Source organism: Polypterus senegalus, chromosome 1, assembly GCF_016835505.1.
Source record: "Polypterus senegalus isolate Bchr_013 chromosome 1, ASM1683550v1, whole genome shotgun sequence".
NCBI lineage: Eukaryota > Metazoa > Chordata > Cladistia > Polypteriformes > Polypteridae > Polypterus > Polypterus senegalus.
Window position 1 is genome coordinate 186895744 of NC_053154.1, and position 14133 is coordinate 186909876.

The 14133-nt window shown below is 39.8% G+C and overlaps 1 protein-coding gene across 2 annotated transcripts in view; it reads left to right on the top strand.

Moving 5' to 3' along the window:
- The first annotated feature begins 1533 nt into the window (after positions 1–1533).
- The window catches only part of tnk2b (tyrosine kinase, non-receptor, 2b), a 402816-nt gene continuing 390216 nt past the window's right edge, over positions 1534–14133 (top strand). For both annotated transcript variants that reach the window (XM_039764482.1, XM_039764485.1), the window contains exon 1: positions 1534–1833. The gene's annotated coding sequence lies outside the window, so the exon portion shown is untranslated. The remainder of the gene's footprint in view (positions 1834–14133) is intronic.

A 14133-nucleotide genomic window follows, 5' to 3' on the forward strand; every position in this document is an offset into this window, starting at 1 on the left:
AGGACGTTTTGATACCATTGTTTATTTATGACGGTGTTCTTGGGCAGAATTGTGAGTGGGTTCACTACCTTGGATGAAAAGCAACCCCACACATGGATTATCTCAGGATGTTTCACTGTTGGCACAACGCAGGGCTCATGGTAGCATTCATCTTTTCCTTCTCCGGACAATTGATTCTCCAGATGTCCCAAACAGTGTGAAGGAGGATTCATCTGAAAAAATAACTTTGCACTAGTATTCTGCTGTCCAGTCCTTGTACTTCCTGCATCATTTCATTCTACCCTTGATGTTTTTCTTGGAAAGAACTGGCTTCTTTGCTGCCCTTCTTGACACATGGCCATTGGCCAAAAATCTTAAACTCACTGTGTGTGCAGATGCACTCACACCCACCTGCTACCAATACTGACCAAGCTCTGCCCTGGTGGCAACACAATTCTGTAGCTGACTCCTCAGGAGGAGATGGTCCTAGCACTTGCTGGAAACTTTTAGCTGATCATTTTGTGCCAGGACCAAAATAAGTGAAAATGTTTTTTTTTTTTAAAGTTAACTTTTTATGCTAATAAAGGTGTTTGCAGTGAATTAATATGCATCTGATCACTCTGCACACTAATATAAAAACAATGTGAATTGCCACCACAAATAGTGAAGCCTCAAATTTTGCAAAACAAAAAACTAGTTTCACTGCCAAAACAATTATTCACTACTGTATGTGTCCTGCAGAGGCTAGTCATCATAATGTACAGTACTTGCTTGCATTAACCTCTAGAAAGAAGTAAGAGAAATAACACTGAGTGAGTGCAATTAATATGCAGAGGCTCTGACGTTTTGTTGATATTATGAGTAATGTAAAAAAAATGTGGTTGAAATTACTAACGCCACTGAATGTGAACATGATAATTGCCATCCACCCATTTGCTAAACTTGGTTAATCTAACCGCAAGTGCGCTGCCTTACTGACCTAGAGGCAGAGACCTATCCTAGGGATATAGCGTTAGTGCATCATAGGGCACAGTCATCGCATCTATTGACAAATTAGATTTCCCAATTAACATAACTGAAACCTCTATAATTATCAGCAGCGTGAATTGGCTTTTCGTTAGGAAACGGCGTGGACCGAAAACTTGCGTAATAGTGAGATCCAAGGAAATGGATTAAAAGCGCACAGGCACGCTTCTTAATAAGTTTATCTCTTTAGCAATGCGAGATAGTTGTTAGGTTTTAATGATTCGTTTACCGGGCGACGAAGAATGAATACTTAACAGTACTTCTGAATATATAAAAACACATACATAAGTTATTTAATAAATAAGTCATCTGCATAAAAGACACGCCTTCGCAGGTATCGTTTCATTCCACATTTCTTATAATAACGAAAGTTCTCATCATTGGCTGCAGATGCCTCGGCGATGATGCTTCTACCGGAATGTGTGGCACGAGATTGAAGTTGGCACCGTCTTCCTTCCACAGGTTTCCTTTGTTTCCGGCGACATGTGCTCTGGCCCTTTAAGAGTGGGTTTGCGGCGGCGAGGGAGCATGTGCAAACAGGGCAGATTGAGCGTGACGCTCCTAATCTACAACCCGGGAAGAGAGATGAGCGCTGAGTAAGTGAGTGCGTTAGTGCGAGTGAGGGAACGACTGTGCTGTTTCAGCTCTTGTCGTGAATACGCTCTTTCCCAAAAGACAAAAATGAGCTTTAACGTTGTGGATTAAAAAAAACATTTCATTTGGAGAACACGTGCAAATGGGAAGGGGGAGTCCCAGTGGACAGGAGACAGGACTTCCCCCGCACCAGAGACCAGAAGGAGCAGCGCCGCACAGCAGACTGACAGACAGGTAGGTTCCCTGGAGCGGCCGTCAGTGCTTGCCAGTAAGATTCCCAGCCTCGAGTCCATGTAATATTCGTGCGTCTTTTCTCGCTTTAAGCTTTGTTAGCAATCAGTTTCCATGACTGCAGTCACAGGAACAGTTTGCACATCGGACGTCAATCTTGTGAGGTGCTACGGATGTGACCTACGAGGGGGTCAAGTATGGTGCACTATGGCCAGAGCTGGCATCTCTTTTGGGCTGGCGAAAGGTGCGCCGTGTCGCCCTCATACGTCTTCAGTCAGCAGGCTAACCAAGTATTATGAAATGGGAAAACAGCCAACAGGTGAATTGGCATCCAAATAATCACATTCAAATAAATAATAAGACAAAAGCGCGGTTGTGTTTCAGTCCTGTTCTCAGTTAAGTACGCGAATAAGAAGCGATAATGAAAACGCGTGAAATAATAACGCCAAAGCCAAATATTAAAGACGACTTACTTTTAGCTGACTTGAGTTTGTGATGCAGGGAATACAGCCATTTTCTGCTTGCAGCGTCTGAGTAAATGAGTCAGAACTTTACTAATGATACATTTTGCTTTCTACAAAGCTAAGTACCCCACACATTTCTGCATTCATACAGGGTAGTTGAGAATGTAGATTTTAACACGTCTTGGATGCTTGCTGATAGTCAATTACGTGTAATGTAATTTCTTAAACATTCAATTTTTCATCAGATTGTGTCTGACACATACCTGCCACCTCTAATTTCACAGCTGAGTCCAGCCTACCTGCGTGGGTCACCACGAGCGTCTCAGTAAATGCTGTTCATATTTATGATTATTTTAGATAATTTCTGTAATGGAAGTAAGAGTACCTGTATATCTGAATGCATTTACACTGGCACGTTAACTTGGATCAGTTCGTCAAGGATGTTCCTTCCAAGAGAATATTGATCCTAACATCGTATTGGGCAAGAATCGTTAGGATTGATAGAATGGACAGTGCGCTGGTACACTGCGGTAAAACAAGTTATTGAATTAATTTTGTACTTTTATATAGCACTCTTTACTGAGTGCATGCTTAGAGCACAGTAATACATTTTAAGTGTGCAATAAAATGTAAAAAATTACAGAAATATAAATACAAATTACAGAGTAAAACAATACACATTAAAACTGATTGATCTGAAAGGATCTGTTATATATGCTCATTATGAATATTCAGATATGGCCAGTTGAAAGCAAAGAAGTAGTAAACAATCTCCAGTCAGTATCTCTTATGAGAACAAACCTTTTAAGGGTTTCATAGTGTGTTTTATAGATCATAAGTTTTAGCCCATGCTGAAAATTAATAAGATTGCTGTTAATGGTGGGCTGAAATGGGTTTCTACAACATGGTGTACTTTTTATATGTGGCTATGTATAGAGCTGCAGCTTTTGCTTAAGCTTTAAGGTGTGAGTTGATCTGATTTGAACGTTTAGTGTAGATGCCCTTTGATTCTAGTACAGTTAGCAAACAGTTATGAATTCGGTAAAAGTTTCTTGAAGATCTTAGTAGAGAGAGGGAACTCTGGACTACCCTCCCCAACCTGATGCTGTTGATATAAAGTGTCATCCTCAATATTTTAATAATTATTTTAATAATTTAAATTAAAGATTACACATGTGTTAAACTGGAGTAGATGGTAAAGACCGCTATAGAAATATGCTGTTTGACCATACCCATAACAAAAATACTTGACCTTAGAATTGGAGAGTAATAATGGCAAATTAGCTGTAGGGTACATTGGCAAACCAAAAGCTGTAAATTATCTTAACAGCTTGGACCAAGCTGTATAAAAGTGTATAAGATCTCTTGATATTAGGGAATTAAAAAAAAAAAAAAAGCATACCTTTTCAATTTAGTTATTATCAGCAAATCGCATACTGTTACATTCATCATTAATTTTTTTCTTATGTGCATGTCAATGTTAAGTGTTTTATAAAATGTAAACTGGTTGTCTGTTGCAGATATGATTCTTATTTATCAGAACAGAAATGTTAGTAGGAAAATTTTAAAATAATGTTTGCAAAAGAAAACCACCCCTGATTTCATTGCAGTGTAGTAACTTTTGCAACAAGATAATGACATTCATTTAATGGTAATTTGCCACATTTGGACTTCTCAATTATTTTTCAACTCACAGAAACAATTTTTTGATATATTGATTGGTGAATTGAGGATGTGATTTTATAGTGTTTATATTGGAGAATTTACACAAGTATACATACTGTGAAACCAAAGAAGAAAGAGTAGGTTCTTTTAATAAACTTTATATTCTAACAATAGAAGACAGAATCATGATCATACATATAGTATAAGAGGTAAGTTCTGCATTTTTGAAGTCCGAAGTATTTCACAATTGTGGCTTACATTCATAAACTTGTGTTAAGTAAAGCATTACCTATAAATTAAAGGAAAAAAAATATCTTTTGATGTGTGTTACAAGAGCACTGTATGGGGTAATTAACATGAAATAAGCTTAAAGATTAAATGAATACTTTAAAGCAGAAGAGTTTCTACTTTTGAGCAGCAAGCCCTTTCTGAGAGAATTCTTGTTTATCATAGATTCATAAGAAACATATGCAATTTGATAAATGAGAGGAGACCATTCAGTCCATCAAGCCCGTATTGTTTAGCTAATAACTATCCCAATCCCAATACAGTATCTTATTCAGATTCTTCTTAAATGTTACGGTTTCTGCTTCAAATACATGTCTCTGTAGCTAGGTTCCAGAGTCCAAGAACTCTATGTGTAAAAAAAGTACTTCCTGGCTTCAGTCTTAAATGCACTTCACCTTAATTTCCACTGATGTTCTGAAGTACATGATTTACCCATAGGCTGAAAAAGTAGATCCAACAACATTCTATCAGTGCCTTTGAAGATTTAAAATACTTGGATTAGGTCCACATGCAATCTTCTCTACTCGAGACTAGGTTGTCATTCTTTGAGTTTGTCAGAGGAGGACATATCCTTCAGTCCCAGGATACACTTGGTTGGTCTCCTCTACACAGCTTCAAGTGCTGCTATGCTTTTCTTGTACTGTGGTGACCAGAACTGCGCACAATACTTCTGATGCAGTAATACTAGTGCATTATATAATGTGAGCATAATGTCCCCTGACTTATATTCAGCAGCTTTTATGATATAACCATACTTTTTATTTGCCTTTTTAATTGCTTCTGTACTTTGCTTAGTTGAGGAAAATGTGTGTGTGTGTGTGTGTGTGTGTGTAGATATATACAGTATATAAAAATATCTCTCCCTAAATCAGAGGTTACTGCCTGTATGAGTGTGTCTCCCATCATGAATGTATAATTTATGTTTTTTTTGCCCATGTGTAGCACTTTGCACCTTTCTACATTAAATTGTGTTTTCCAAGTGTTCGCCCAGTTTTGAAATTTGTCCAGATCTTTTTGAATTTTCCTTTCTGCTTCCTCAGTGTCTGCCATCACTCCAGTTTTAGTGTCATCTGTGAATCGCACAAGTTTACTAACTGTACTGGAAGCAATATCATTAATATAAATCGGGGAGAAAGTAATGGACTCCCGAGGGATTCCACTGATGACTTTGCTCCATGTGGAGTATGGTATCTGTACTCTTCGTCTCCTGCCGTTTAACCAGCTAAGTATCTAGTTTTGTAGGTTGTCTGTGATGCCTACAGCTTCCAGTTTCAGAATGAATCTTTGGTGTAGGACTGTATCAATTTTTTTTTTTTTCCCCAAAATAAATTATGTTGTATGCTTTGTTTTTTGTCAACTATTCCGGTTGCCTTTTTAAAATTAATTCAATAGATTGGTTTGGCAGGACATTCCTGTCATAAACTCATGCTGGCTATTATTTAGTATATTTAAATTTTTCTGATTTATTTGATTTTATTCTTTGCTCAATCTGAGGGAAGAATACATGCATCTTTGCTTTGACTAATGTAGGTGCAGTTTTACCGCAGAAAGCAAGTATGCAGCGGGAATGCTGGAAGTGCTGGAGTAAAATATTATAAAATAAATCATATGTCTATAGGTGTTTTAATAAGGCATCCTCTTTCAGCTAAAATGCTTAAAAATGTGCATACTTGGGATATGAAATTAAAATGAAAAATATAGAGGCCATTGCCACATTATAGTTTGTGGTAAAATGGAGAAAAAGATAAATCCCGAGAAACCTGAGGAAAATGGTACTCAGTCACTTGTGTTAAGCAATGTGTAGTTGTAGGTCCTACGACAAAGCAGCTTTTCAGTTACTGCTAGTAGAAATGGAAGACAAAAAAGTAAATCTCTCTTTCCACAGGAAAATAAAATGTCATATGAAGGTGCTATTTTACATTTTCCAGTCCTGCTCCATGAGTCGCTAGATGACCTGAGCCTTTCTTTCCTCGCACTGTCTTTCCAATTCTGTTAGGTCTTTCTTTCAATAGCATAATATGAGTAAAATGTTTTCATGTGTTTAAAAAATTAAGGGAATTATGACCTAAAATTAGTGCTGGGTGGTATGACCAAAATTCTACATCATGGTATTTTTCAAAATTATACCTGTTTCACGGTATTCAACAGTATTTTTTTCCCCAATCCATGAGTGGATGTTAACCACATTTTCCACTGCAATTACTGCAGTAGACTGGCTAAGAATAACCTATTCCACTGTCATTAGAATTGTACATTGTGCAAAAAAAATATTTTAATGTGGACACAAGTATTAATACAGGTTTGCATGGCCCCATAAAGTGATAGTTTTCAAGGTGGTGGCACTAATGAAGAGAAGGAATCGCAATGCATGACAGTTGCAGTCAAAATATAGAACATTTTTATTGAACAAATTTTGCAAACAACTTAAACTAATATTTTGACAACATATTTTCAACCACCCAAAGAGGCATTTAGACTTCGTAAAATATCCAGAGGCACTTGTCAAAAGTTGTATTGCACTGAACATGTCTTAGAAGAGGAATAAATAGGAAATATTTTTTGTAAACCAACTACAGTTTCTGTTAATGTTAACAATTTCTGTCCACTGATATGTTAAAGTGACTTTTTAAACAACTTTCCCATCATTTAAACTGCATAATATTTAAACTAATAAATAATAATAAAATAAATAGTGCAACTTCTAGTAATGCTACTATTACTTCAAGACTTCAAGCCCAGGTGCATTACATAGTATTCACCAAATTAAAATAAAACAAGTGCAACTTGGTGATGACATCTTTACCAACTGAACCATCATTTAGGCAAATTGCATTAATATGGACCTTGTTTCAAGATATATATATATATATATATATATATATATATATATATATATATATATATATATATATATACTGCTCAAAAATTAAAGGAACACTTTGAAAACACATCAGATCTCAATGGGAAAAAGAAATCCTCCTGGATATCTATACTGATATAGACTGGGTAATGTGTTAGGAACGAAAGGATGCCACATCGTTTGATGGAAATGAAAATGATCAACCTACAGAGCCCTGAATTCAAAGACGCCCAAAAATCAGAGTGAAAAAATTATGTGGCAGGCTAGTCCATTTTGCCAAAATTTAATTGCAGCAACTCAAAATTGTACGCAGCACTTTGCAGCACCCTGTGTTCTTGTATACATGCCTGACAACATCGGTGCATGCTTCTAATGAGATGACAGATGGTGTTGTGGGGATCTCCTCCCAGATCTGGACCAGGGCATCACTGAGCTCCTGGACAGTCTGAGGTGCAACCTGGTGGCATTGGATGGACCAAAACATAATGTCCCAGAGGTGTTCTATTGGATTGAGGTCAGGAAAGTGTGGTGGCCAGTCAATGGTATCAATTCCTTCATCCTCCAGGAACTGCCTGCATACTCTCACCACATGAGGCCAGGAATTGTCGTGCACCAGGAGCCACTGTACCAGCATAGGGTCTGACAATGGGTCCAAGGATTTCATCCTGATAGCTAATGGCAGCCAAGGTGCCTTTGTCAAGCCTGTAGCGGTCTGTGTGACCCTCCATGGATATGCCTCCCCAGACAATCATTAACCCACCACCAAACTGCTCATGCTGAATGATGTTACAGGCAGCATAATGTTCTCCATGGCTTCTCCAGACCCTTTCACTTCTGTCACGTGCTCAGGGTGAACCTGCTTTCATCTGTAAAAAGCACAGGGCACCAGTGGTGCATCTGCCAATTCTTGTATTCTATGGCAAATGCCAATCGAGCTGCATGCTGCTGGGCAGTGAGCTCAGGGCCCATTAGAGGACATGGGGCCCTTGGGTCACCCTCATGAAGTCTTTCTGGTTGTTTGGTCAGAGACATTCACACCAGTGGCCTGCTGGAGGTCATTTTGTAGGGCTCTGGCAGTGCTCATCCTGTTCCTCCTTGCCCAAAGGAGCAGATACTGGTCCTGCTGATGGGTTATGGACCTTCTATGGCCCTCTCCAGCTCTCCTAGAGTAACTGCTTGTCTCCTAGAATCTCCTCCATGCCCTTGAGACTGTGCAGGAGACACAGCAAACCTTCTGGCAATGACACGTATTGATGTGCCATCCTGGAGAAGTTGGACTACCTGTGCAACCTCTGTAGGGTCCAGGTATCGCCTCATGCTACCAGTAGTGACACTGACTGTAGCCAAATGCAAAACTAGTGAAGAAACAGTCAGAAAAGATGAGGAGGGAAAAATGTCAGTGGCCTCCACCTGTTAAACCATTCCTGTTTTGGGGGTCATCTCATTGTTGCTCCTCTAGTGCATCTGTTGTTAATTTCATTAACGCCACAGAAGCTGAAACTGATTAACAACCCCCTCTGCTGCTTAACTGACCAGATTAATATCCCATAAGTTTCATTGACTTTATGCTATGCTCTGATTAAAAAGTGTTCCTTTAATTCTTTTGATATATATATATATATATATATATATATATATATATATATATATATATATATATATATATATATATATATATATATATATATTAGAAAAAAAAAGAAGAAAGCACGCCGGAAGGGGCGTGGATTCACTAAGCCGCCGACAAGTGAGAAACCTATGGCGCCCACAACTCGCAGGGCCATGCCCACCAACTCGGACGCGAGGACACAGAAAAAATGGCGTCATTTATGTTCGTCTGTCGTAGAGGCCACATGCAGTGCAGGTCAGGTTAATGTCATGCACCTCCGAGCTACGTTGACTGTTCATAGAGGCATGTTTCTCGCGGAGGTGAATCGCTATATGCAGCGTGTAAAATGGTTTGCGAGGGGTATCCCATGGGATCCTTAAAACAATCCTTTACAACTGAGGTTAAAGCACAATGAAATAAGCAGTCTTTAAAAAACGAGTTTTCAGTTACGACGCACGACCGCGTGCAACATAGCAAACTGTTTTACACGCTACATACAGCAATTCGCATCCGCGACAAACATGCGTCTTCTTAGATGCTCCTGCAGGAACACGGAAGACGTTTCCCTGCCCACCAACAGTCTTTTTTCACCGGCCGGCGTCTACCCTCACTCTCTAGGCATTCACACTGCCTGCCCATTCGCCCGGACGCAAAAACTCACCGACCACCCAGTTCGTCACTTTCGTCTGTGGTAAGAGTCCACATGCATGTCTGAGCCACGCGGCGTTTGTTATGCCGCTGGTTCACTGTTGTGTTGTATTTTGCTCTTTTCAGAGTTCCATCTTTTCATTGACTTACTGTTGTGTTCTCACACCAACCCGTTTTAGACATCCTTGTCTTTCCAGAAGTGTTTAGCATTCAATAAATAATTATGCATGAGATTGACCGTGTGTCTACCCAGCGCAGAGAGGCGTGGGTAAGTTGTTGAACCCCATTCGGTCTGCAAGCCGTGGAATTCCCACTAAGTGTGACTCATATGCTCCCACTGATTATGTCCCTACTCTTTGTGCACACCCCCCTCCTACTGTGGTCGGGTATCTTGGTGGATTATATATAGAAAAGCAGCCAAAACCGAGTGGTATCCCATGGGGTCCTTTAAAACATTCATGTGAGGTTAAAACATAATGAAGTAAGCAGTCTTTAAAAACTGAGTTTTCAGTTACGACGCATAACCGTGCGCAGCATAGCAAACTTTTTTACACGCTACATACAGCAATTCGCATCCGCGACAAACATGCGTCTTCTTAGATGCTCCTGCACTTTGTACACACCGCCCTCCCACCTCGCTACCACCGTGGTCGGGTGTCTTGGTTGATTATATATAGAAAGGCAGCCAAAACCGCACAGAGCAATGAAAAGTCTAGATTTCCATCTTTTCATTCACTTTCTGTTGTATCCTAAAAACCCTCCCTTTTTAGACAACTGTGTCTTTCCAGAAGTGTTCATCCATCAATAAATAATTATGCGGCGTTTGTTATGCCGCGGGTTCACTATTATGTTGTATTTTGCTCTCTCTCCAGAGTTCCATCTTTTCATTCACTTACTGTTGTACTCTCACACCAACCCGTTTTAGACAACCGTGTCTTTCCAGAGGTTTTTAGCATTCAATAAATTTATACATGACATTGAGCATGTCTCTACCTGGTGTGGGTAAGCCATTGAACCCCATTCGGGCTGCAAACCGTGGAATTCCCACTAAGTGCGACTCATACGCTCCCACTGGTTGCGTCACAACCCTTTGTACACACCCCTCTCCCACCTTGCTTCTACCGTGGTCGGGTGTCTTGGTGGATTATATATAGAAAAGCAGCCAAAACCGCACGGAGCAATGAAAAGTCTATGTCCGTCTCTGGCCTGTGTAAAGTCGACAATGACTCCAATGATGAGTTGGAGGTGGGCACATGAGCGGGCTGTGCATACTGAACGAGAAATCAGCAGACTAGCATGACAGAAGGAGCTGAATGGACGTCCCTCTACTCTCCTCCCGTTCCAGACTCCGCACCGTGCACCCCAATCCCTCCGTCTGGCAGGAGAAGGCGCAAGGACGGTCCGCCAGTTTTCAGTCACGGACGATTGTGTGTTGGTTCGTTCCGTGCATTGTTACAATGTTGCTTTTCTTGCTGATTTATTACATTACCGATTTTCCAAATGTTAATTTTCTCCCTGTGCTTAAAAATCATTAAAAAACCGGCCTGATTATGCAACGTATGGTACGCCTCGGGTTGGCTAGTAAATAAAAAACTGCAACTTGCATTTTATAATGCTATTAATGGTGTAGCCGTACGGAACTGTATTAGGGCCACGGGGAAGAAAAAAAACCTATATGTCGAGAATAAAGTTGACATGTTGACTTTAATCTTGACATTTTATGGGGTACACAGTGTGTTAAAAGTTGGAATGTGATACCAGAGTCTCTAGTTACTATCCACATGTGACAGAAAGCCACTTTGCGGATTCAATGAGATCGGTGTGCACGCTTCGATGTTTGATGAATGGTTCGAAGTGGTGAAGCAAAATGCTGACATACAGATGTATTCGTGGTGCTTTTATATTCAAGTGTTGCATATTCCTGATCGTAATGACACGATGCATTTTAAAAGTCTCACATACCGTCTACTGTGCCGTCTTTTTTTTTTTCTAGGGCTTCCTCCAGTACTGACAGCAATGGCAAACAGCACATTTCTCTGCACATTTAGAATCCCTAGATTTATATTTGATATCACTTTCATGATGAAATGCATTGAAGTATGTATGTGACATTTTACAGATAAATTGGTAGTTTCGTTTTAAATAATGAATGCTGTTGTTAAGTACACACTTGGGGGGTGACACGGTGGTGGAGCGTTAGCGCTGCTGTCTTGTAGGGAGTCGCATCGCTGATATTCCTTGCCTGGAGTTTACATGTTTTCCTGCTGGGTTTCCATAGTGTGCTCTGGTTTCCTTCCAAAGATATGCAGATTTGGTTAAACTAAAATGATGCCAGTGTGTATGTGTGTGCTTGTATTCACCTTGCCATGAGCTGATGCCCAATGCTAGCTGAAATGGACAAATCCCTGGACTGATGGATTTAATCATTAAACATTGTTTTCAGAGATATTGCGGTAAGGTGTCATTGGAATTTAATGGGTGTTCCAGGCAATTCACAACACAGCGAAGCCGAACCAGTTCTCACCATGATAATATCTTGCACTGCCACCTTTGTGGATTCCTCCAGATTTACATAAAGTACACGTGCAAGTATAAACAGTACAACGCTTGTGTAGAAGGAGTGTCCGCTGTAGCATGTGTTGCGTGAAGAATAAACCTGGCCAAAGAGGAGGCGCAGGCAGCGATCACCACACAGAATACATTCACTTCATGATATTCCTGCTCTCTGAAAATTTAGAATGCTAAGATATATACTTGATATCATTTTCAGGATGAAATGCATTAAAGCAGGTATTAAACATCCACGGTAGTGTGGCGGTAGTGCTGCTCCCTCGCAGTAAGGGGTCCCTAGGTGTACATTCAGTGTAGAGAACATTATGGCAGGTCTGACATGGCTCCAAAAAACTGGATGTATGAATGGGTATCACACAGGTTTAACTTAAGCATTGTGTAAATGTTGGGTTCGTGATCTGAACACGAACACAAAATTCAATGGATGTTGTTCTGAGCGAGGTTTCTTTATTGCATGCGTGCTGTCTCTGTCTGATGTACCAAACCCCCGGTTCCTATCCTTCCTTTTTCTTTCTCCACACAACCAATCACCACATGATAAACATCTTTGTGAAATTAAAACTAGTTATAAACTTAGACCAGGGAGTGTTCAGAAGAGAAAAAAAAAAAAAATCTTGTTTAATTATGCCATCCATTCAGGGTTGCGCCCATCCCAGCAAGCATTGTGTGTGAGGCAGGAGCAAATCCTGAACACCAGCACATCGCAGGATGGATACGAGCAATGCATACACTAGCATGGTCAATATAGCATAACAAAACCCCATTTCCTACATGAATTTGAAAGGAAACTAAAGCACGCCAAGTAAACTCGCCAGAAAAACTCAAATTCAAGGCATGGAACACCCGAAACTCCCTTTCTGTGAGGCAGCAGTGCAACCTCCACGCCACCGTGCCCCAAAATGATTAATACATGCTTTAATGCATTTCATCATGAAAATTATATCAAATATTTATCTTAGCATTGTAAATGTTCAGCGAGCAGGAATATCATGAAATTAATTTATTCTCTGAGCTGCCTGCACCTCCTCTTAGTGCAAGAGGAAGTCAGTTTAAGAAGCACGTAGTGATTAACCTGGCTCAGGGAAGACTTAACACAAAGCATTTAATATGCTGCATAACTTATGACGGTTTGAGAAAATCTAGTAAATTAAACATTGATTTTAAGATGAAGTTTAGCTTACGATGTTCTACTTTTAATAACAAATTACGAGAATAAAGTCAACATGTTGACTTTAATCTCGACATGAACGGCGAGAATAAAATGGAAATGTTGAGAATAAAGTCAACATGTCGTCGCACTAGTACACAGTACCCAGGTACATTACACAGGATGGGGGAATAAAACAAGTACAACTTGGCTTACAGTATTATCCAGTAGTATAGAAACAGTATTCACAGATTTTGACATAATGGTCGGCATCCGACCTTTTAAAACCAAAATATTTCCAGGCAATGACTCCTTTTTTTTTTTCGGCAAAGTTCTTCTGTGTTATCATGTTCAACTTTATCGTCTGCTACAGCTTCAGTTTCGGAATGTTCTCTGTTCATTTTCACCGCGCAATAACTCCACTACCACATGTACTCCATTGCATACGTGTTTAGCGGTGTAGCAGTGGAAAAAGGCCCCGTACAATACCTCCACTAACGCATGTACTCCATTACGTGCGTTTGTAGTGGTGTAGCAGTGAAAAAGGCCCCCCCCCCACAAACAGTTTCCCACTGCTCCACATTCCGAACGTTGTTTAGGCAATTTAAACCAGTGTTACGGTATAAGAAAAATCCATATCGTAACAAAAATAACGGGTTTTCGGTATGAACCGGTATGCCGCCAGCACTACCTAAAAGTATAGCCCACATGCTTGAATTTTTAATACATCATTTATAATGCAAGCTACAAGTAAACATGCCTTGGTGGGTGGCGAGGTGAAAGGCTGCCACATAAACAAAAAGGGAATGAAATGAAGAGGACTTTTTTTTTTTTTTTATATGAAAACTATGGGGCTACACCTCCAGCTTGCTTTGCTTGCCAACCTCTGTGTTTGGTTTTCCAGATACACACTTTTACGATATATATTTTTTTTTCTTGGAATTGTTTCTGTTTCATTAGTTTCCCTTTTATTTTAGAACTTTGGTTAAAACAATATTTGGAATTTATTTTTTCTTCAAGATCGCATTGAATTTTGATTCCGTTTTTGGAC